This window comes from Lampris incognitus, chromosome 14, assembly GCF_029633865.1.
Source record: "Lampris incognitus isolate fLamInc1 chromosome 14, fLamInc1.hap2, whole genome shotgun sequence".
Lineage (NCBI taxonomy): Eukaryota > Metazoa > Chordata > Actinopteri > Lampriformes > Lampridae > Lampris > Lampris incognitus.
Window position 1 is genome coordinate 25004925 of NC_079224.1, and position 21239 is coordinate 25026163.

Genomic DNA, 21239 nt, shown 5'->3' on the forward strand with positions numbered 1-21239 from the left:
CAACAGCAAAACACCTGCAGCCACAGATCGCCAGTCAGGAGGATGTTCACAAAAGGAGAGAGGTATGTCAACAGCGCCAGCAGGCATACTACAACCGAACAGCCAAACCTCTGCCCCACCTGCCCGCAGGCACACCAATCCGCTTCCGGCAGGAGGATGGATCCTGGAGACCTGCAACTGTGGAAAGACCAGCGAACACAGACAGGAGCTACCACATCCAAACCAAAGAAGGTCAGATCTACCAACGCAACCGTCAACACCTGCGACAAAGCAGAGTGAACACTCACATTACACACACACACACTTCACAGCAGACTGTTACCAGCGCTAACAACAACACACAAGCCCATCAGCAAGAGCATGCTGAACCTCCAGACACAAACAATCAGCGACAACCAGACACACAGCCTGGTTACACCACGAGGTCAGGTGGCACGATCAAACCAAGACAAATCCTTGACTTATGAATGTTAAAAAAAGAGAGAACTTTACACCAACCTGTACTATACCTGCTATGTTTTGAAAAGAAATATTTACAGCGTTCACTTACCTTGTGTACCTACCTGCTGTTTGCAGTTACCAGTAATGAAATGAAAAAAAAAAGATGAAATGTTATTACGGCGTCACATTTAGACAGTGAAGGAAAGGTTTTACACTACTTTGTTGCAGTCCAGTTATATAAGAGTTCCACTTTCATATTCTTTCTTATTAAGATTGTATTCGCTTATAAACGTGCTCAACGTGGTCTGTATCTCTGCAGAGAAAGCAGCACTTTTCAGAAAAAGGGAGATGTAATATTTGCTAGTAATATTTGATTTGCTAATGTCCCTTATGGCTTTCCGTAGCGCCACAACAAAGCCACGTGATGTACGTAACAACGTCAGTGGGAATCCGGTCGGTGAATAAACACCCAGCACGAGAGAAGTCGTCCTTGCTTTATTAATGTTATAAGTTAACATAGCCAGAGGGCACAGATCATTACACCGTCCACCTAAACTTACAGGCCGAACAATGAGAGCACCGATCAGAGATGCAGCCAAGAGGCCCATGGTGACTCTGGACGAACTGCCGAGATCCACAGCTCAGGTGGGGGAATCTGTCCACAGGACAACTATTGGTCGTGCACTGCACAAATCTGGCCTTTATGGAAGAGTGGCATGAAGAAAGCCATTGTTAAAAGAAAACCATAAGAAGTCCCGTCTGCAGTTTTCCAGAAGCCATGTGGGGGACACAGCAAACATGTGGAAGAAGGTGCTCTGGTCAGATGAGACCAAAATTGAATTTTTTGGCCTAAATGCAAAACGCTATGTGTGGCGGAAAACTAACACTGCACATCACTCTGAACACACCATCCCCACTGTCAAACATGGTGGAGGCAGCATCATGCTCTGGGGGTGCTTCTCTTCAGCAGGGACAGGGAAGATGGTAAGAGTTGATGTGAAGATGGATGGAGCCAAATACAGGGCAATCTTGGAAGAAAACCTGTTGGAGTCTGCAAGACTTGAGACTGAGGTGGAGGTTCACCTTCCAGCAGGACAACGACCCTAAACATAAAGCCAGGGCTACAATGGAATGGTTTAAAACAAACATATTCATGTATTAGAATGGCCCAGTCAAAGTCCAGACCTAAATCCAATTGAGAATCTGTGGGAAGATCTGAAAACTGCCGTTCACAAACGCTCTCCATCTAATCTGACTGAGCTTGAGCTGTTTTGCAAAGAAGAATGGGCAAAAATTTCAGTCTAGATGTGCAAAGCTGGTAGAGACATACCCCAAAAGATTTGCAGCTGTAATTGCAGCAAAAGGCGGTTCCACAAAGTATTTACTCAGGGGGGCTGAATATTTTTGCACACCACACTTTTGTTTTTTATTTGTAAAAATTTTTTAAAATCATGTATAATTTTCTTTGTACTTCACAATTGTGTGCCACTTTGTGTTGGTCTTTCACATAAAATTCCAATAAAATATATTAATGTTTGTGGTCGTAACGAGACAAAATGTGGAAAAGTTCAAGGGGTATGAATACTTTTGCAAGCCACTGTAACTCTAGGCTGACCAGACGCTCTCTTTTTCCAAGACATGTCCTCTGTTTGTCCATTCCTCAGATTGTTGGTAACACTTTTACATTAAGTGCATGTAATGAGTATTACATAACCCAGCCACTGGGGATGCACAAGCCAGCGCATTCTTAGTGCCAGTCCCAAGCCCGGTTAACTGAGTAGGGTTGTGTCAGGGGGAGCATCCGGCATAAAACCTTTGCCAAATCAAATATGCGGATCATAAATAAGATTTCTATACCAGATTGGTCGCAAGAGAGGCGAGATTGAGATGGTTTGGACATGTATGGAGGAGAGATGCTGGGTATATTGGGAGAAGGATGCTGAAGACGGAGCTGCCAGGCAAGAAGAAAAGAGGAAGGCCAAAGAGGAGGTTTATGGATGTGGTGAGGGAGGATGTGCATGTGGTTGGTGTGACATAGGAAGATGCAGAGGACAGGAAGAGATGGAAATGGATGTGGCGACCCCTAACGGGAGCAGCTGAAAAGTGGAGAGGACAAAGAAGAAGAAGGAGCGGAGCGTTAGTTAATAGGTAATAGGGCCCTTATAAAATTATTATTACCATTATTATGTGTTAATAAGATTAGATAAGTCTTAATAATACCATCATAAACACGGTCATGATGACATTGTGTGTGTGTGTGTGTGTGTGTGTGTGTGTGTATGTGTGTGTGTGTGTGTGTGTTTACTAGCCAATTTTTGACGAATAAATTTGCTTGCTTTGAATTCTATAGAAGTGGGTTGCAACTTAATGACCATTGGAAAATGTGGCTTCCAAGGCCAGACCAGTTGAGAACCACCAATCTGGTGCAAACTTCTTTGTAGAGTTAAATTTGATGATATTGGCATGTGCATGCAAATACCACAAACACACTTCCTGTGTTTTTGAGGTTATGGTGGGGAACAGCAGATACCACTGGTCAGGAGGAAAAATTATTTATAACAGAAAACACCAATATCTACGGTGACATTTTCACCCATATTAGCTGTGCTATGTTTTTGCATCTTTGTCCTTCTACATGGCCTATTCCCTGAATTCCTCTTATAAAAAATAAGGTATTATAATGATTCACTTTCTATAAATGATTTACACAATAAAACAAGAAAGGAAAAAGATCTGATAACAGCAGAACCCCTCATGGCAATGGTAGAGGATTGTGTTTTGAGCCGTTTTATATATATAAACCTGCTTTTCCTACAGTGGTTTTGCGGTCATCAAACCTTTGTCTAACTCCAGCACTTCATTCAAAAGCTAATCGCCCAACGTGGGGCTCGAAAGCACGACCCTGAGATTAAGAGTCTCATGCTCTACCGACTGAGCTAGCCGGGCTCAGGTTATGAAAATCCGAGCCTGCCATCGCAATGGCAACCGTTGTTAACCCGCGCACAGCAACAATGGCGGCTGTTGTTAACCCGGGCCTCAGCCAATCCCGTATGGAGCCTAGACTGATCCCATATGATCTTGTCAATCCGCATGGCAAAATCAATATGCGGATAAACTAATAATCACCCATATAAGTCCTTATTAAATAGTTATTAACATTATTATGTGGTAACAAGACTATATATGTGCTAATAATAGTATTGTAACGTGCATGGATAAGTACACACGCTGGCCGCTGGCTGGCAGGTCTGACGCTTTAGTCGAGCGGTTAGCGATGTCCCCTGCGATGCGGGTTCGCTTCCCGGCCGCGGCAGTTCCTGAGGTTGCGTTCTCCCCCGAATTCGCTACAGTATCACAAATAGGTTTTCGGACACTAGGTGGCACTTGCAAAATATGCAAAATCTATTTTTTCACACTCGTCTTAGGTTGTAAGTCCTATCTGCATAAACTTTGCATGTAGCATCCAAGGACCCTCATGATTAAAAGTTATCAAAAAACTTTGATAGTCCACAAAATGCAATAGTTATGACTTATGAGGGTATTATTACCTATTAACTAACGCTTATTATCTTCTTATTAATACATAATGTTAATAATCATTTCATGAGGACCCAAAAAGGCCTTATTACCCATTAATTGACACTTATTATGTGCACTTAATGTAAAGTGTTACCGATTGTTTATAAATACCGATAAGTCTTCTCAAAGTCTCCGTAAGCTTGCTTTTTTTGTAGTTTGACCACAGGTGTGCAGTATAAAGTGGTGTACCTGTTTTCTACAACATAAAAGTGTTGAAACTGATTTGGTTGTGCTTTTTGTGTTTGAAAAAACAACAGAATTTATAGATTACAGCTTAAAAGTATGGTGTTTAATGTTTTTGCATTAAAAGTAGGTAGTAGATACTGTTTTGACTGCAAACACTAACAACCAGTTTGGTTTTAAAGCTAAACATGGCACTGACTTATGTATATATGCCTTAAAGGAAATTATTAACAACTATAGAGGCCAAAACTCACCGTTCTTATGTGTTTTATTGATGTTTCTTAAGCTTTTGATTGTGTTAATCACAGAAAGTTGTTTGTTAAACTGAGTGAAAGAGGCGTGTCTAAATACATTGAAAGAATTCTGGCTTATTGGTATGCCCAACAGAGACGTCTTCACACTAACTGAACACATACCAAACTTGCGTGAAAGAGTGTTTGCTTGTGCATACATCATGCAGCATTGCCTATAAATATCATCATCTGTCATTTGTTCAGTAATCCATCCATCCATCATCCAAACCGCTTATCCTGCTCTCAGGGTCGCGGGGATGCTGGAGCCTATCCCAGCAGTCATATAATGTCCCAGATATTTCACCTTATTTACATACCCCAAGATTATTACCAGACAATTTAAAATCAGGAAATCTTAGATAATTGACCTCTTTGGTTATGCAGATCATGACAACACTCTTACTAGCATTGTATTTGATGTCATGCTCCACACCATACACAGAACATATATTAAGGCGCTTCTGGAGACTAGCGCTACAGGGACTAAGGATGACAGGGTCACCTTAATACATATGGTTCACCAAGGTATTACTAATCATGCACCCAATGTTCCAGGCTTTCAACTGCTTGGACAAATCATCAGTATATAGATTGTAGAGAACTGTGGACAGAATTCCTCCTTGTCTGACACCATTGCTAACCCCAAATGGGGCTGAAACGTTATTACCCCATTTCACTTGTATAGTCTAGTGGGCATACCAATAAGCCAGAATTCTCACAAAGTATTTAAGCACCCCTCTATGAGGGAAGTGTGACAATGGTGAGGTGTGCAGTTGGAATGACAGATCGGGATCGGCTCTGAGCCCTTTCTTGTTTGCACTGGTGATGGACAGGTTGACGGAGGAGATCAGGCGGGGGTCTCCGTGGACTACCCCGGCGGCGGCCATCAGACCTCTGGAGCTTGTTCAGAAAACTGCAGTTCGTCTGGTGTTCAACAGCCCTAAGTTCTCCCACACAACTCCCCTTCTCATGTCCTTACACTGGCTCCCAGTAGCTGCTCGCATCCAGTTTAAGACTCTTAAGCTAGCCTACAGGGCAGTGAAAGGAACAGCTCCTTCCTATCTCCAGGCCATGGTCAAGCCCTACACCCCCGCCCGACCACTTCGCTCTGCTGCCTCGGGACGCCTGGTTGCCCCGTTGCTCAGAGGCCCCTGCTGCCGATCGAGCCGGTCACGGCTCTTTTCTGTCCTGGCCCCACAGTGGTGGAATGAACTCCCCACTAATGTCAAGACAGCAGAGTCGCTGCCCATCTTTCGGCGCAGGTTGAAAATTCACCTCTTCAAGAATTACTACCCTGTTACTTGCTCGTAGCACTTATTGTATTCACTCATTAAAAAAAAAAACTTTCTCGCGCTTTTACTTTTTACTTTAGCACTGGTTTTGCTCTTAGATGCTTGTTTAGAGAGAAGATGCACTTATGACCTCTGATGACTAGTAGTTCTCCTCATTTCCTACGTTAAATGCACTTATTGTAAGTCACTTTGGATAAAAGCGTCGGCTAAATGACTGTAATGTAATGTAATGTAACTATGATGTTTGCGGATGAGATTGTGATCTGTAGCGAGAGTAGGGTGCAGGTTGAGGAGAGCCTGGAGAGGTAGAGGTATGCACTGGAGAGAAGAGGAATGAGAAGTCAGTAGGAGCAAGACGGAATACCTATGCGTGAATGAGAGGGAGGACAGTGGAATGGTGAGGATGCAAGGAGTAGAGGTGACGAAGGCGTATGAGTTTAAATACTTTGAGTCACCTGTCCAAAGTAATGGGGAGTGCAGAAGAGAGGTGAAGAAGAGAGTGCAGGCAGGGTGGAGTGGGTGGAGAAGAGTGTCAGGAGTGATTTGTGACAGAAGGGTACCAGCAAGAGTTAAAGGGAAGGTTTACAAGATGGTTGTGAGACCAGCTATGTTATATGGTTTGGAGACATTGGTACTGATGAAAAGACAAGAGGCGGAGCTGGAGTTGGCAGAGTTGAAGATGCTAAGATTTTCATTGGGAGTGACGAAGAAGGACAGGATTAGGAATGAGTATATTAGAGGGACCGTTCAGGTTGGATGGTTTGGAGACAAAGCAAGAGAGGCAAGATTGAGATGGCTTGGACATGTGTAGAGGAGAGATGCAGTATATTTGGAGAAGGATGCTGCCAGGGAACAGGAAAAGAAGAAGGCCAAAGAGGAGGTTTATGGATGTGGTGAGGGAGGACATGCAGGTGGCTGGTGTGACAGAGGAAAATGCAGAGGACAGGAATAAATGGAAACGGATGATCCGCTGTGACGACCCCTAATGGGAGCAGCCGAAAGTAGTAGTAGTAGATTTAGGCACCTCTCTTTGACTGAACTTAATAAACCACTTTCTGTGATTAACACGATCAAAAGCTTTAGAAGCATCGATAAAACACGTTAAGAACCGATGAGTTTTGGTGTCTATGTTTGTTTATAATTTCCTTTAAGGCATATATACATAAGTCAGTGCCATGTTTAGCTTTAAAACAAAACTGGTTTTCTGTGTTTGCAGTCAAAATAATATCTACTACCTACTTTTAATGCAAAAGTATTAAACACCATGCTTTAAGATGTAATCTATAAATACTGTTGCTTTTTTCAAACACAAAAAACACAAATCAAACCAAATCATTTTCAACACTTTATATTGTAGAAAACAGGTTTATTAATCAGAATCAGTTTGTTATTGCTAGAGTAACGTGCTCTGAATGCTGGGATGAAAATATTTGTTTTACGTTAAAAAAGGTCATGATGACATTTTGTGTGTTTACTAGCCCATTTTTGAGAAATAAATTTGCTTGCTTTGAATTTTATAGAAGTGCGTCGCAACTTGATGACCATGGGAAAATGTGGCTTCCAAGGCCAGATCAGTTGAGAACCACTGATCTAGTGCAAACGTCTTTGCAGAGTTAAATATGATATTGGCATGCGCATGCAAATGCCGCAAACACACTTCCTGTGTTTTTTACGCCATGGTGGGGAACAGCAGATACCACTGGTGAGGGGGAACAATTATTTATCACAGAGAAAATATCTATGGTGACATTTTCACCGATATTAGCTGTGCTATGTTTTTGCTTCTTCCTCCTACTACATGGCCTATTCCCTGAATTCCTATCTTATGAAAAATAAGGTATTATAATAATTCACTTTCTATCAATGATTTGCACAATAAAGCAAGAAAAAAAATCTGATACCAGCAGAACCCTCATAACAATGTTAGAGGATTGAGGTTTCAGCTTTTAAACATAAACCTTCTTTTCCTACAGTGGTTTTATGGTCATCAAACCTTTGCTTAACTCCAGCACTTCATTCAAAAGCTAATCGCTCAACGTGGGGCTCGAACCCACGACCCTGCGATTAAGAGTCTCATGCTCTACCGACTGAGCTAGCCGGGCTCAGGGTTCGTGATAATGCATATGGTTTCCCTCGTTGGCCCCCTGATCCTCCACATGGTGCATGAATGAATACACACAGCCCTCCTGGAGATCCTTGTGGAATTCACCCGACAGGTTCTTTGAGCCATGGGAACATATTACTCTAGCTGACCAGACACTCTCTTTTTCCAGGACATGTCCTCTGTTTGTCCGTTCATCAGATTGTTTGGTAATGCTTTTACATTAAATGCATGTAATAAGTGTTAGTTGATTGGTAGTGTAACGTGCACGGATAAGAAGACACGCTGGCCGCTGGGTGGCGGGTCTGACCCTTTAGTCTAGCGGTTAGCGATGTCTCCTGCGGTGCGGGCGATACAGGTTCGCTTCCCAGCTGCGGCAGGTCCTGTGGTTGCGTTGTCCCCCGAATTCGCTACAGTATTAAGGCCTTAAGGTTAGGGGTTAGGGGATTAGGGTTAGCCAAACCTAACCTAGCCTCACGGCAAAAAAAAGAAAGAAGGGGGAGGGTCATATTCTACGGGGGAGTTGAAAATTACTAGAACACTGGTGCAAATTCCCATGTTTTCTGGCTGAGGTGGCCGTCAATAGTCAAGTCAATCTATCCTAATTTACGAACACATGCATTAAATCACAAATATTTTGGAAAAGTCATGGCAGATTGAGTCTCATGTATTTTGAGTTTTGGAGAAATATATCTTTTGATGGGCCTGCATACAATAACATGTGCTTTGGTGCAAGTCAAAGCAGAGGAACCGGTAGGACACTGAGCATGATCACCCCAGACTTTGAAACTCTTATCAGGAATAATGCTCATAACCCAGCTATCTCATTGGCTTCCCCAAATGCCTGTTAAGCGAAAACAGCCCAATTAGTAATCCCACTCACAGATATCATCCTATTATCAGTGCAAACACAGTTAAGCTGTTATGATATTCATTTCATTCATTCACAAAGATGAGCAGCACAGTTTTGATGTTCATATTCATCAGTTTATTAATCAGAATCAGTTTGTTATTGCTAGAGTATTGTGCTCTGAATGCTAGGATGAAAATATTTATTTTATATTAAAAGGTCATGATGACATTGAGCGTTTACTAGCCCATTTTGGAAAAATAAATTTGCTTGGTTTGAATTCTATAAAAGTGGGTCTTTACTTATTGACCATTGGAAAATGTGGCTTCCAAGGCCAGACCAACTGAGATCCATTGATCTAGTGCAAACTTCTTTGCAGAGTTAAATGTGTTGATGTTTACATGTGCATGCAAATGCCACAAACACCCTTCCTGTATTTTTCACACTATGGTGGCGAACAGCAAATACCACTGGTGAGGGGGAACCATTATTTATCACAGAGAAAACACATGTATATACCAATATCTACGGTGACATTTTCACCCATATTAGCTGTGCTATGTTTTTGCAGCTTTGTTCTACTACATGGCTTATTCCTTGAATTCCTATCTTATAAAAAATAAGGTATTATAATGATTCACATTCTATCAATGATTTCACAATAAAACAACAAAGAAAAAAAGATCTGATAGGACACCAGCAGAACCCTCATGGCAGTGATAGAGGACTGAGCTTTGAGCTGTTATCCAGAAACCTTCTGTTCATACAGTGGTTTTGTGGTCACAAAACCTTTGCCTAACTCCAGCACTTCATTCAAAAACTTATCGCCCAACGTGGGGCTCCAACCCACGACCCTGAGATTAAGAGTCTCATGCTCTACCGACTGAGCTAGCCGGGCTCAGATTACATGATATGCATAGTTTCTCACACTGGACCCCAAATCCGCCACATGGAGCATGAATGAGTACACACAGCCCTCCTCCTGGGGCTCCTTGTGGAATTTACTTGACAGGCTGTCCCAGACAGGGAAACACATTACTCCAGGCTGACCAGATGCTCTCTTTTTCTGTGACATGTCCTCTGTTTGTCTGTTCCTCAAATTGTTTGGTAATGCTTTTACATTAAGTGCATGTAATGAGTATTACATAACCCAGCCACTGGGGACGCACAAGCCAGTGCATTCTTAGTGCTGGTCCCAAGCCCCGATATATGGGGAGGGTTGCGTAAGGAAGGGCATCCAGCATGAAACCTTTACCAAATCAAATATGCGGATCATAAATCAGATTTCCATACCAGATCGGTCGCAAGAGGCGAGATTGAGGTGGTTTGGACATGAGTGGAGGAGAGATGCTGGGTATATTGGGAGAAGGATTTTGAAGATGGAGCTTCCAGGCAAGAGGAAAAGAGGAAGACCGAAGAGGAGGTTTATAGTTGTGGTGAGGGAGGACATGTGTGGTTGGCGTGACAGAGGAAGATGCAGAGGACAGGAAGCGATGGAAACAGATGACCCACTGTGGCGACCCCTAACGGAAGCAGCCGAAAGAAGGTGAAGAAGAATAAGTGTTAGTTAATAGGTAATAAGGCCCTTATAAGTCCGTATAAAATGCTTATTAACATTATTATGTATTAATAAGACTATCCATCCATTATCCAAACCGCTTATCCTACTCAGGGTCATAGGGATGCCATCACAGGGTCCACACACACACACACACACACACACACACACACACACACACACACACACACACACACACACACACACACACACACACACACACACACACACACACACACACACACACCTAGGGGAAATTTAGTACAGCCGATTCACCTGACCTACATGTCTACATGTGCGTCTGGTGTTATGGTGGCATATACCTTGAGCATGGCATTGATGCTGCCAAAATTAGGGGATCCGTTTCCACTGGTGCCTCCAATGTAATGTGATGCAATCAATTCATTGAAAAGCATTTTGTGTCCTCGGTCTAAGAAAGAGTCATTTCATTTCAAGTTATGGCTTCATCAATCAGACATGTAGCCTACGCTACACTCAGGGCTGGAAATGCAGCAAGCATCACACAGAGGTCCCGTTGTCCATATACCATGTTTGCCAGTGTGTATATATGTCCCTGAAACCCCTTTCACACCAAAATCGGGGTATTGTCCTGAGTTTCATATCCTGGGATTGTTGATAAATCCCCCCTTTCAGATCAAGTTGGTTCCTGATTTTTTCCTCCCTTTCACACACACTTGGATAGGGAGAAATATTTGGCCACTGGCAAACAAAGTTTTGGTCTTTCAATATGTATACCAGTATCTCTATTTACGATCCAAGCAAACCCCAGGATTTCTCACAGTTCTCCATGAAAGACAATTTTGGATGTGTACCTGCACCACACAGACAAGTCATCGGCGTTTTCGATGTAATGTGAACAACGTGGAAATAACACACATCTGTCACCTCCTGTTACACCAATTGCTGTAACTGAGGAAGTAATGTAATATAAAGACATAGACAGTCACATATCAACCGCTATTAACCTCTGTATGAATGGTGAACTGAATACCAGTGTCTCAAAAAAACCCACGCCTCAGACTGGGGCCCTGACATCGGCAAGTCATGTGCTGGTCAGTGCGCTGCAATGCAAGCCTTTAAACAGTTCAATAATTCATATTTCATGACCGTTTTACAAGAAACTGGCAAACTATCGTCAACACATAATTATATCTGTAAATACACACTCACATATAATAAGACTATGTGTTAACAATAGCATCATAAACACACTTTGGACACTGGGTGGCACTTGCCTAATAGAAAAACCTACTTTTTCACACTTGTCTTAGGTTGTAAATCCAATCTGCATAAACTTTACATGTAGCATCTAAGGGCTCTCATGATTAAAAGTTATTAAAAGAATGTTGATAGTCCAAAATATGCAAAAATTACTTATAAAAGCCTTATTACCTATAACTAATGCTTACTATACTTATTAACACATAATAATGTTGAGTATTTGATAAGAACTTGCAAGGGCCTTATTACCGATCAGCTAACACTTATTACATGCACTTAATGTGACATAATTAATTAGTTAATCATCAGATTGATCCACTGTGTGTATATTCAAAAATATAAGACCCTAAGCGTTCTTACTATGTATGACATGTGAAAAAACGGTTTGCAAAAAGCCTCCTTCTCTGTCACATGGTGATTAGTGTTTCTCAACTGGTGGGTCGCGACCCAAAAGTGGGATGAAGACTCATTCAGAATGGGTGGTGGAGTGTGTGGTTAAAAAAAAATAATAAAAAAATCTCTTAACTCCAAAAAAACCAACCCTTTAATTCTACATCAACGCCCAGGAAAACAGAAATGTGTGCCTACCAGCAAGGGGTGCTGTTGCACTAAATGTTTGCAGTCAAAATAATATCTACTACCTACTTTTAATGCAAAAGTATTAAACACCTGCTTTTAACCTGTAATCTATAAATCTTGTTGTTTTTTTCAAACACAAAAAACACAACCAAATCAGTTTCAACACGTTTATGCTGTAGAAAACGGGTTTATTAATCAGAATCAGTTTGTTATTGCTAGAGTAATGTGCTCCGAGTGTTGGGATGAAAATATTTTAAGTTAAAAAAAAGAGAAGAAGGTCATGATGACATTGTGTGTGTTTACTAGCCCATTTTTGAGAAATAAATTTGCTTGGTTTGAATTCTATAGAAGTGGGTTGCAATTTAATGACCATGGGAAAATGTGTCTTTATGCATGCTCAATAATCCAGGTAAAGAAATCACATAAAGTTGAATCAGTTCATCTGGACACATTTGTCAAGAGAATCGTTTCATCATTCATCAAAGTAACCTCTGCAGTTTTAACTGACTGCAAGTATCCCCACCCTTACAAACAATACAGTGGCATAACGGCAGAAAAGAACGATCGGTTACATATGCAAATTGCTGTGATCATTAACTAGAGCTACAATGGCCATGTGTACTATTCACAGAGGATTGGGGAATATCCAAAGGAGTTGAATCAAGTGCAACTGGACTTGGTATATATCCGGATATATACCAAGTCCAGTTGCACTTGATTCAACTCCTTTGGATAACCATGACCTGGATGAATGAGAACATTCACAGACAGATTGGGGAATAGTTGCAAATAGTCAAAGAGGCCATCTATGTGAAGAGGGAACGACCATTCCTGAACTGAGGGGGGGGGGGGTTTAGGGCTAGTATGCATTGCCATGGTAACTCTAACGGTCATGGCAATTTGCATATGAAACCAATCATTGTTTTCTACTGTGATGCCACTGTTTAAATTTATAATGGTGGGGATACCTGCAGTCAGTTGAGACCGAAAACGTCACTTAGATGGATGATGAAACGTTTCTCTCAATAAACTTTGTGTCCAAATGAACTGATTCAACTTTCTGTGACATGGGAAAATGTGGCTTCCAAGGCCAGACCAGTTGAGCACCACTGATCTACTGCAAACTTCTTTGCAGAGTTAAATTTGATGTTTACATGTGCATGCAAATACCACAAACACACTTCCTGTGTTTTTCACGCTATGGTGGGGAACAGCAGACACCACTGGCGAGGTGGAACAATTATCTATCACAGAGAAACGCATGTATAAACTAATACCTATGGTGACATTTTTACCCATATTAGTTGTGCTATGTTTTTGTTTCTTTGTCCTACTACATGGCCTATTCCCTGAATTCCTATCTTTTAAAAATAAGGTATCGTAATGATTCACTTTCTATCAATGATTTCAAAATAAAACAAGAAAGAAAAAAAGATCCAACAGAAGCAGATTCCTCATGAAAATGGTAGAGGATTTAGTTGTTTGTTTTTTTTAAGAATATTTTTGGGGCATTTTCTGCCTTTATTTGAGAGATAGTCAAGAGAGAGGCAATGCTATGCAGCAAAGGGCCCAGGCTGGATTTGAACCTAGGCTGGTGCGGTAAGGACTCAGCCTTATGTAGTACGTGCTGTAGCAGGTGAGCCACCAGCGAACCCTGAGGATTGAGGTTTGAGCTGTACTACGTAAATCTTCTTTCCATACAATGGTTTTGCAATCATCAAACCTCTGCTAAATCCAGTACTTCATTCAAAAGCTGGTTGCCCAACGTGGGGCTCGAACCCACGACCCTGAGATTAAGAGTCTCATGCTCTACCGACTGAGCTAGCCGGGCTAAGATTTCAAGGCAATGTACAGTTTTCTAACATTGGCCCCTGATCCACCACATGGTTCATGAACGAGCACACACAGCCGTCCTCCTGGAGATCCTTGTGGAATTCACCCAACAGGTTCTCCGAGACAGGGGAACACATTAATCTAGGCTGACCAGATGCTCCCTTTTTCTGGGACATGTCCTCTGTTTGTCCGTTCCTCAGGTTGTTTGGCAATGCTTTTAATAAAGTGCACATAATAAGTGTTAGTTGATAGGTAATAAGGCTCTTCTAAGTCCTTATAAAATGGTTACTGACATTTGTCTTGATGCATGTTCAATAATCCAGGTAAGAAAATCCAAGTCAAGTCAAGTCAATTTTATTTGTATAGCCCAATATCACAAATTACAAATTTGCCTCAAGGGGCTTTACAGCAACAAGAATCCTGTCTTTAGACCCTCACATCTGATAAGGAACAACTCCCTAAAAAAAAGAAGGTTGAATCAGTTCATCTGGATATGTTTATTGACATATACGTACATCCTCAACTAAGTGACTGTCATACATACAAGGGAACGAAATTACATTTCACAAGGACCTCAGTGCCACATAAAAACAAATAACACACAATAAATATTAAAAACAAAAAGTGCATTAAAAACAAGTATTACTTCACAGACCTAAACATCACAAGCATACCTGACACGGACAGTGAGTAAGACGGTCAAAAAGTCATTTTATGGAAGGTCTAAGTGTTCAGGCTGTTGAGGAACCTCACCACCTGAGGAATGAAACTGTTGCATAGTCTGGTGAAGGCAGCATGGATGCTCCGGTACCTCCTGCCAGAGGGTAGGAGGGTGAAGTGGATGTGGGAAGGGTGGGTGGGGTCCTTCACGATGCTAAGAGCCTTCTGGGTGCACCGTGCATCAAAGATGGCCTGGATGGATGGGAGAACAGTTCCTATGATCTTTCCAGCTGTCTTCACTATCCGCTGTAATGATATGCGGTTGGAGGTCACCAAGATGTCACTTGAGATGTCAGACTGAAGATGTCATTGAGTGCCCCGTGTACCCCAGGGCACACTGTGGGGGGTACTGCGGGACTATGGGGTACAGGGGAAGTTGCTAAAAGCCACCCAATCCTTGTATAACCAAAGTGAGAGCTGTATCCGCATTCGTGGCACAAAGACAAACAAGTTTTCGATGGGTGTCAGACTCCGCCAAGGTTGTCCCTTGTCTCCAATTCTGTTTGTGATATTCATGGACAGGATCTCAAGGCGCAGCCAAGGTGAGGAGTGTGTCCGTTTTTGGAACCTCAGAACTGCATCTCTGCTCTTCGCAGATGATGTGATTTTGTTGGCTTCATCAGAACATGACCTCTAGCGCACACTGGGGAGGTTTGCAGCTGAGTGTGAAATGGCCGGGATGAGAGTCAGCACCTCTAAGTCTGAGGCCATGGTTCTCTACTGGAAAATGGTGGCTTGCTCACTCCAGGTTGGGGATGATTTTTTGCCTCAAGTGAAGGAGTTCAAGTATCTCGAGTGAGGGTAGGATGGAGCGGGAGATTGACAGGCGGATTGGTGCAGCATCAGGAGTAATGCGGACATTGTATCAGACCATTGTGTTGAAGAGGGAGCTGAGCCAGAAGGCAAAGCTCTCAATTTCCCAGTCAATCTTCATTCCAAACCTCACCTATAGTCATGAGCATGTCACAGATACAAGCGGCTGAAATGAGTTTCCTCCGTAGGGTGTCTGGGCTTAACCTTAGAGATAGGGTGAAGAGCTCAGACATCCAGAGGGAGCTCGAGTAGAGCTGCTGCTCCTTCGCGTCGAAAGAAGCCAATTGAGGTGGTTCGGGCATCTAATTAGGATGCCTCTTGGGCGCCTTCCTCTGGCGGTTTTCCGGGCACGTCCAACTAGGAGGAGACCCCAGGGTAGACCCAGAACTTGCTGGAGGGACTACATGTCAAATCTGGCCAGGGGACACCTTAGGATCCCCCAGGAGTAGCTGGAAGGCATTGCTGGAGAGAGGGACATCTGGACTGCCCTGCTTAGCTTGCTTCCACTGTGACCCGACCCCGGAGAAGTGGCTGATGATGAGATGAGATGAGATAATACATAATAAAGTTAATAAGCCTTTTATAAGAACTTATAAGGGCCTATTACCTATTAATACTACAACTACTACTACTACTTTTTGTTGCTCCCGTTACGGGTCGCCACAGCGGATCATCCGTTTCTATCTCTGCTTGTGCTCTGCATCTTCCTCCTTCACACTAGCCACCTGCATATCCTCCGTCATCACATCCATAAACCTCCTCTTTGGCCTCCCTCTTTTCTTCTTGCCTGACAGCATCCTTCTCCGAATACACACAGCATCTCTCCTCTGCATATGTCCAAACCATCTCAATCTCGCCTCTCTTGCTTTTGTTTCCAACTCGTCCAACCAGAGCTGTCCTTCTAATATACTCATTCCTAATCCTGTCCTTCTTCGTCACCAACGAAAATCTTAGCGTCTTCAACTTTGCCACCTCCAGCCGCCCCTCCTTTCTTTTCCTCATTACCACTGTCTCCAAACCATACAACGTAGCTGGTCTCACTACCATCTTGTAAACCTTCCCTGTAACTATTGCTGGTACCCTTCTGTCGCAAATCACTCCTGACACTCTTCTCCACCCAATCCACCCTGCCTGCACTCTCCTCTTCACCTCTCTTCCACACTCCTCGCTACTTTGAGCAATTGATCCCAAGTATTTAAATTCATCCACCTTTGCCACCTCTGCTCCTTGCATCCTCACTATTCACAATCCTCACTACTCACAATGTCATCCACGAACATCACAGACCGATGCGAGGGTCTAAGGACAGATAGGATGTTATATTGCTGTAAAGCCCATTGAGGCAAATTTTTAATTTATGATAATGGGCTATACAAATAAAATTGACTTGACTTTTCCTTCAAAATCGGTATCATTATGCTTCTTCTCCACTCATCAGGCATCCTCTCACTTTCCAAGATTATGCTAAACAATCTAATTAAAACTCCACTGCCATCTCATAAATATCTACATACCTCCACAGGTATGTCATCTGAACCAACCACCTTTCCACTCTTCATCCTCTTCATAGCTGCCCTCACTTCCTCCTTGCTAATCCACTGCACTTCCTGATTCACTATCCCCACATCATCCAAACTTCTCTCGTTTTCTTCATTCATCAGCCACTCAAAGTACTCCTTCCACCTTCTCAACACACTCTCCTTGCTGACTAAAGTCTTACTACAGTCAGCACATTTTCATCTCTATCCTTCATCGCCCTAATATGCTGCACATCCTTCCCAGCTTGGCCCCTCTGTCTAGTCAATCGGTACAATACTTTTACTCCTTTCTTAGTGTCTAACCTCTCATATAATTCACCATACGCCTTTTCCTTTACCTTTGCTACCTCTTTCGTCACTTTAGGCCACATCTCCTTGTACTCCTGTCTACTTTATTCATCTCTCCATCTATCCCGCTTCTTCTTTGCCAACCTCTTCCTCTGTATACTTTTCTGTACTACCTCATTCCACCACCAAGTCTCCTTGTCTTCCTTCCTTTGTCCAGGTGACACATCAAGTACCTTCCTAGTCTCCCTCACTATTTCTGCAGTGGCTGCCAAGCCATCCAGCAATTCTTCACTACCACCAAGTGCCTGTCTTAACTTCTACCTGAACTCCACACAAGTCTTCCTTCTTCAACTTCCACCATTTGATCCTTGGCTCAACCTTCCTTCTCTTCCTCTTCTTGGCTCCAAAGTCATCCAACAGACCACTATCCGATGCTTCCTAGCTATGTTCTCCTGTCACCACCTTGCAGTCTCCCATCCCTTTCAGATCATGCACACTGCTTCAGGAGCAGAAAAGGCGGCAGGAAGGGCATCCAGTATAAAACCATTGCCAAATCAAATATGTGGATCATAAAAATCAGATTTCCTTATTACCTATTAATTAACATTTATTATATGCACTTAATGTAAAGCGTTACCAATTGTTTACAAATACCAATAAGTCTAATACACAGGGCATTTCTCTTAACACGAACTGATGTTCTTGAGGAGTCTGTGCTTGTCAAATTGAAGTTGCGAGTACAAATGAGTACATAGATCACTCAGGTTACTTTGCACAGCGACGTGGATTTGTCGATGATGTTGTCTGTGAATGTTCTCATTCATCCAGGTCATGGTTATCCAAAGGAATTGAATTGAGTGCAACTGGACTTGGTATATATGATGATGATGATGTTGCCCCAGAATTTAATTAATTAGTTAATTAATTATCGGATTGACCTCCATCCATCCATTATCCAAGCCGATTATCCCAATCGGGGTCGCGGGATGCTGGAGCCTATCCCAGCAGTCATTGGGCAGCAGGCGGGGAAACACCCTCGACATGCTGCCAGGCCATCACAGGGCCAGATTGACCTACTGTGTCTATTCGAAAAGGTGAAACCCTAAGCGTTCTTACTATGTATGAAATGGTTAAAAAAAACGGTTTGCAAAAAGCCACCTTCTATCTGTTTCACATGGTGGGTATTTCATAATTGCTATTTCTTGCACAATTTCTATTTTACCACAAGCTGAACATGGTTGGAAAGATTAAGAAGTTGACTTTTCAAATGTATAGATGGTAATGCGATGATTAACAAATAAGCTACTATAATGATTCACTTTCTATCAATGATTTATTTGCACAATAAAATAAGAAAGAAAAAAAAAAGATCTGATCTGACACCAGCAGAAGCTTCATGGCAATGGTAGATGATTGTGTTTTGATCTGTTATACATACACCTTTGCATACAGTGATTTTGCCTTCATCAAACCTTTGCCTAACTCCAGCAATTCATTCAAAATCTAGTCACCCAACGTGGGGCTTGAACCCATGACCCTGAGATAAGAGTCTCATGCGCTATACCGACTGAGCTAGCTGGGGTCAGGTTTCATGATAATGTATAGTTTCTCACGTTGGCCCTCTAATCCTCCACATGGTGCATGAATGATTACAAACAGCCCTCCTGAAGATCCTTCTGGAATTCACCTGACAGGTTCTCTGAGACAGGGGAACACATTACTCTAGGCCAGGGTTCCCTAAACTTTTTCTTAGGAGGGCCAGCTCACCCTGCCTGGCTCTTTGGGAGGGCCGGAGTATGTGAGTAACAGTAAATAGTGCCTTGGACAACAACAGGTCTACCTTAGTTGAATATTAACCCATTACACCTAATGATATATTTCAATATACTGTTGTTAGCTGGGTTTATTTTAACATTGCCATGGCACACTGTCAAAGTTGTATATGAAACATGATAGGGAGGTAAGTAGAATTTTAAAATAAAATCAAACTAATTCTTTAGCATTCCAACCATTATCATCATCTTATTCAACTATTTTAGTGCAAGTAGTGAAATGCATAAGAGTGTAGTATGCACTCTGCAGGCTTTGCATGAACAATTCAACAAGTGAACAAGAAACTAAAAAGAAACAAGAAAGTGAAGGAAAAGACAAGTCCAAAAATGAGTCCTTTGGAAATCTTATTAATTAATTAGCAACTAATTAATGATTTGGAGGAAAAACTTAACCTTCCTTCTCTTCTCTGACTGTGACTGACACAGCATCAGCACGCATACAGTAATTTTTATCACACATGACAACTGGAAAAACAAACAAAATGTTTATGTCGCCACGTTTCTTAGTGTGAACTGTAGGCTGTCATCTTTATGATGAGTAGGTTGATGTCAGACTCCATTCATTCTGGTCACAGCCAATCTCAACGAATGGTTCATCTGTGAGTCTTGATCTCGTCGGACTTTTCAGAAGCTTCATTCTTGAGAACATTTGCTCGCATAGATACGTAAATGCTGCTGAAGATTGTGCTGTGCATCTTAATATTCACTTAAGTATCATTGGGTAGGGTAGCATAAACAGCAATCAAACTGCCTGACTCGAATGCATCTCTCAGTGCGTCAGTTTTGTAAGTCGGCCAACTTGAGCTGAAGAGATGGCGGGGCCTCGTAGATGTCCGCAGAAAATGGGTTCTGAAATGGACGAATGTCTTTCGCATTGAGATGTAGCTCACAGAATCTCCCCTCAAACTCTATCTTCAACATTGTCAGTGCCTCTACGTACTTTGTGACAGGAAACAGTACCTGTGGGTTCTCAGTGGCTACATTTTGCGTTGTAGCAAGATGAGTAAAGTTTCCCTCACTCACCTTCCGCAAAAGCAGCTGTAGTTTCCCCTGGAATGCCTTAATATGGGAGTACATTTCACAAATCAGTTTTCCCTTGCCTTGTAGCTGCAGATTGAGACCATTTGACATTGTGTCACATCAGTTAGAAAGGCAAGGTGCCATTTCCACTCTGGGTCTGTCAGCTCCCTGACAGTTCTGCCTTTTGACTGAAGAAACGTGTCGACCTTGGGAAGCAGCTGATAGAAGCGCTTCAAAACTCTGCCACAACTTAGCCATCGGATTTCCCTGTGGTACAGTACATCTCCCTAACCGCATTCTAGCTCAGAGAGAGATTCTTAGAACTCCCTATAGTTGAGTCCATTCGCCTGGATGTAGTTCACACATGATACCACGACTTTCATAACAAAGAGTCCCACTTAACCACTTTGCAGTACAATGCTTACTGGTGGACAAGGCAATGAATTTGCAATGGCTGTGCATGTCCTCGCTCATCCATCTCCTTGTTAATGTGTGCCGATTATGATGTTAATAATAGCAACACGTTTTCAGACATTAGGTGGCTTTGCAAAATATGAAAACCTACTTTTTCACACCTGTCTTAGGTTGTAAATCCAAACTGCATAAACGTTGCACGTAGCATCTAAGGACCCTCATAATTAAAAGTTATTAAAAAGAATTTTGGCAGTCCACAAAATGCAATAGTTATGACTTATAAAATCCTTATTATCTATTAACTAACGCCTACTATAGTCATTAACACAATGATGTTAATAAGCATTTTATAAGAACTTGTAAGAGCCTTTTACCTATCAAGTAACACTAGTTACACATACTTAATGTAAAGCAAAATTAATATAATTAATTGGTTAATTATCAGATTGACCTACTATGTTTGTATTCAAAAAGGTGAGATCCTAAGCATTCTTACCATGTATGACATGGTTAAAGAAAAAAAAAGGTTTGCAAAAAGCCCCCTTCTATCTGTCTCACACTGTGGGTATTTCATAATTGCTATTTCCTGCACAACTTTTATTTTACCACGAGCTGAACATGGTTGGAAAGCTTAAGAAGTTGACTTTTCAAATGTATAGATGG

The 21239-nt window shown here is 42.2% G+C and overlaps 1 protein-coding gene and 4 non-coding genes across 5 annotated transcripts in view; all 5 read right to left on the reverse strand.

Moving 5' to 3' along the window:
- LOC130124026 (anoctamin-8-like) overlaps nt 1-21239 on the reverse strand; it is a 56952-nt gene that overhangs the window by 17247 nt on the left and 18466 nt on the right. The gene's annotated exons all lie outside the window — the stretch shown is intronic.
- trnak-cuu (transfer RNA lysine (anticodon CUU)) lies at nt 3315-3387 on the reverse strand. Its single transcript has one exon. It is a non-coding gene; the product is annotated as a tRNA-Lys (tRNA).
- On the reverse strand, nt 7818-7890 carry trnak-cuu (transfer RNA lysine (anticodon CUU)). The gene has a single exon. It is a non-coding gene; the product is annotated as a tRNA-Lys (tRNA).
- Nucleotides 9565-9637, reverse strand: trnak-cuu (transfer RNA lysine (anticodon CUU)). Its single transcript has one exon. It is a non-coding gene; the product is annotated as a tRNA-Lys (tRNA).
- trnak-cuu (transfer RNA lysine (anticodon CUU)) lies at nt 13877-13949 on the reverse strand. Its single transcript has one exon. It is a non-coding gene; the product is annotated as a tRNA-Lys (tRNA).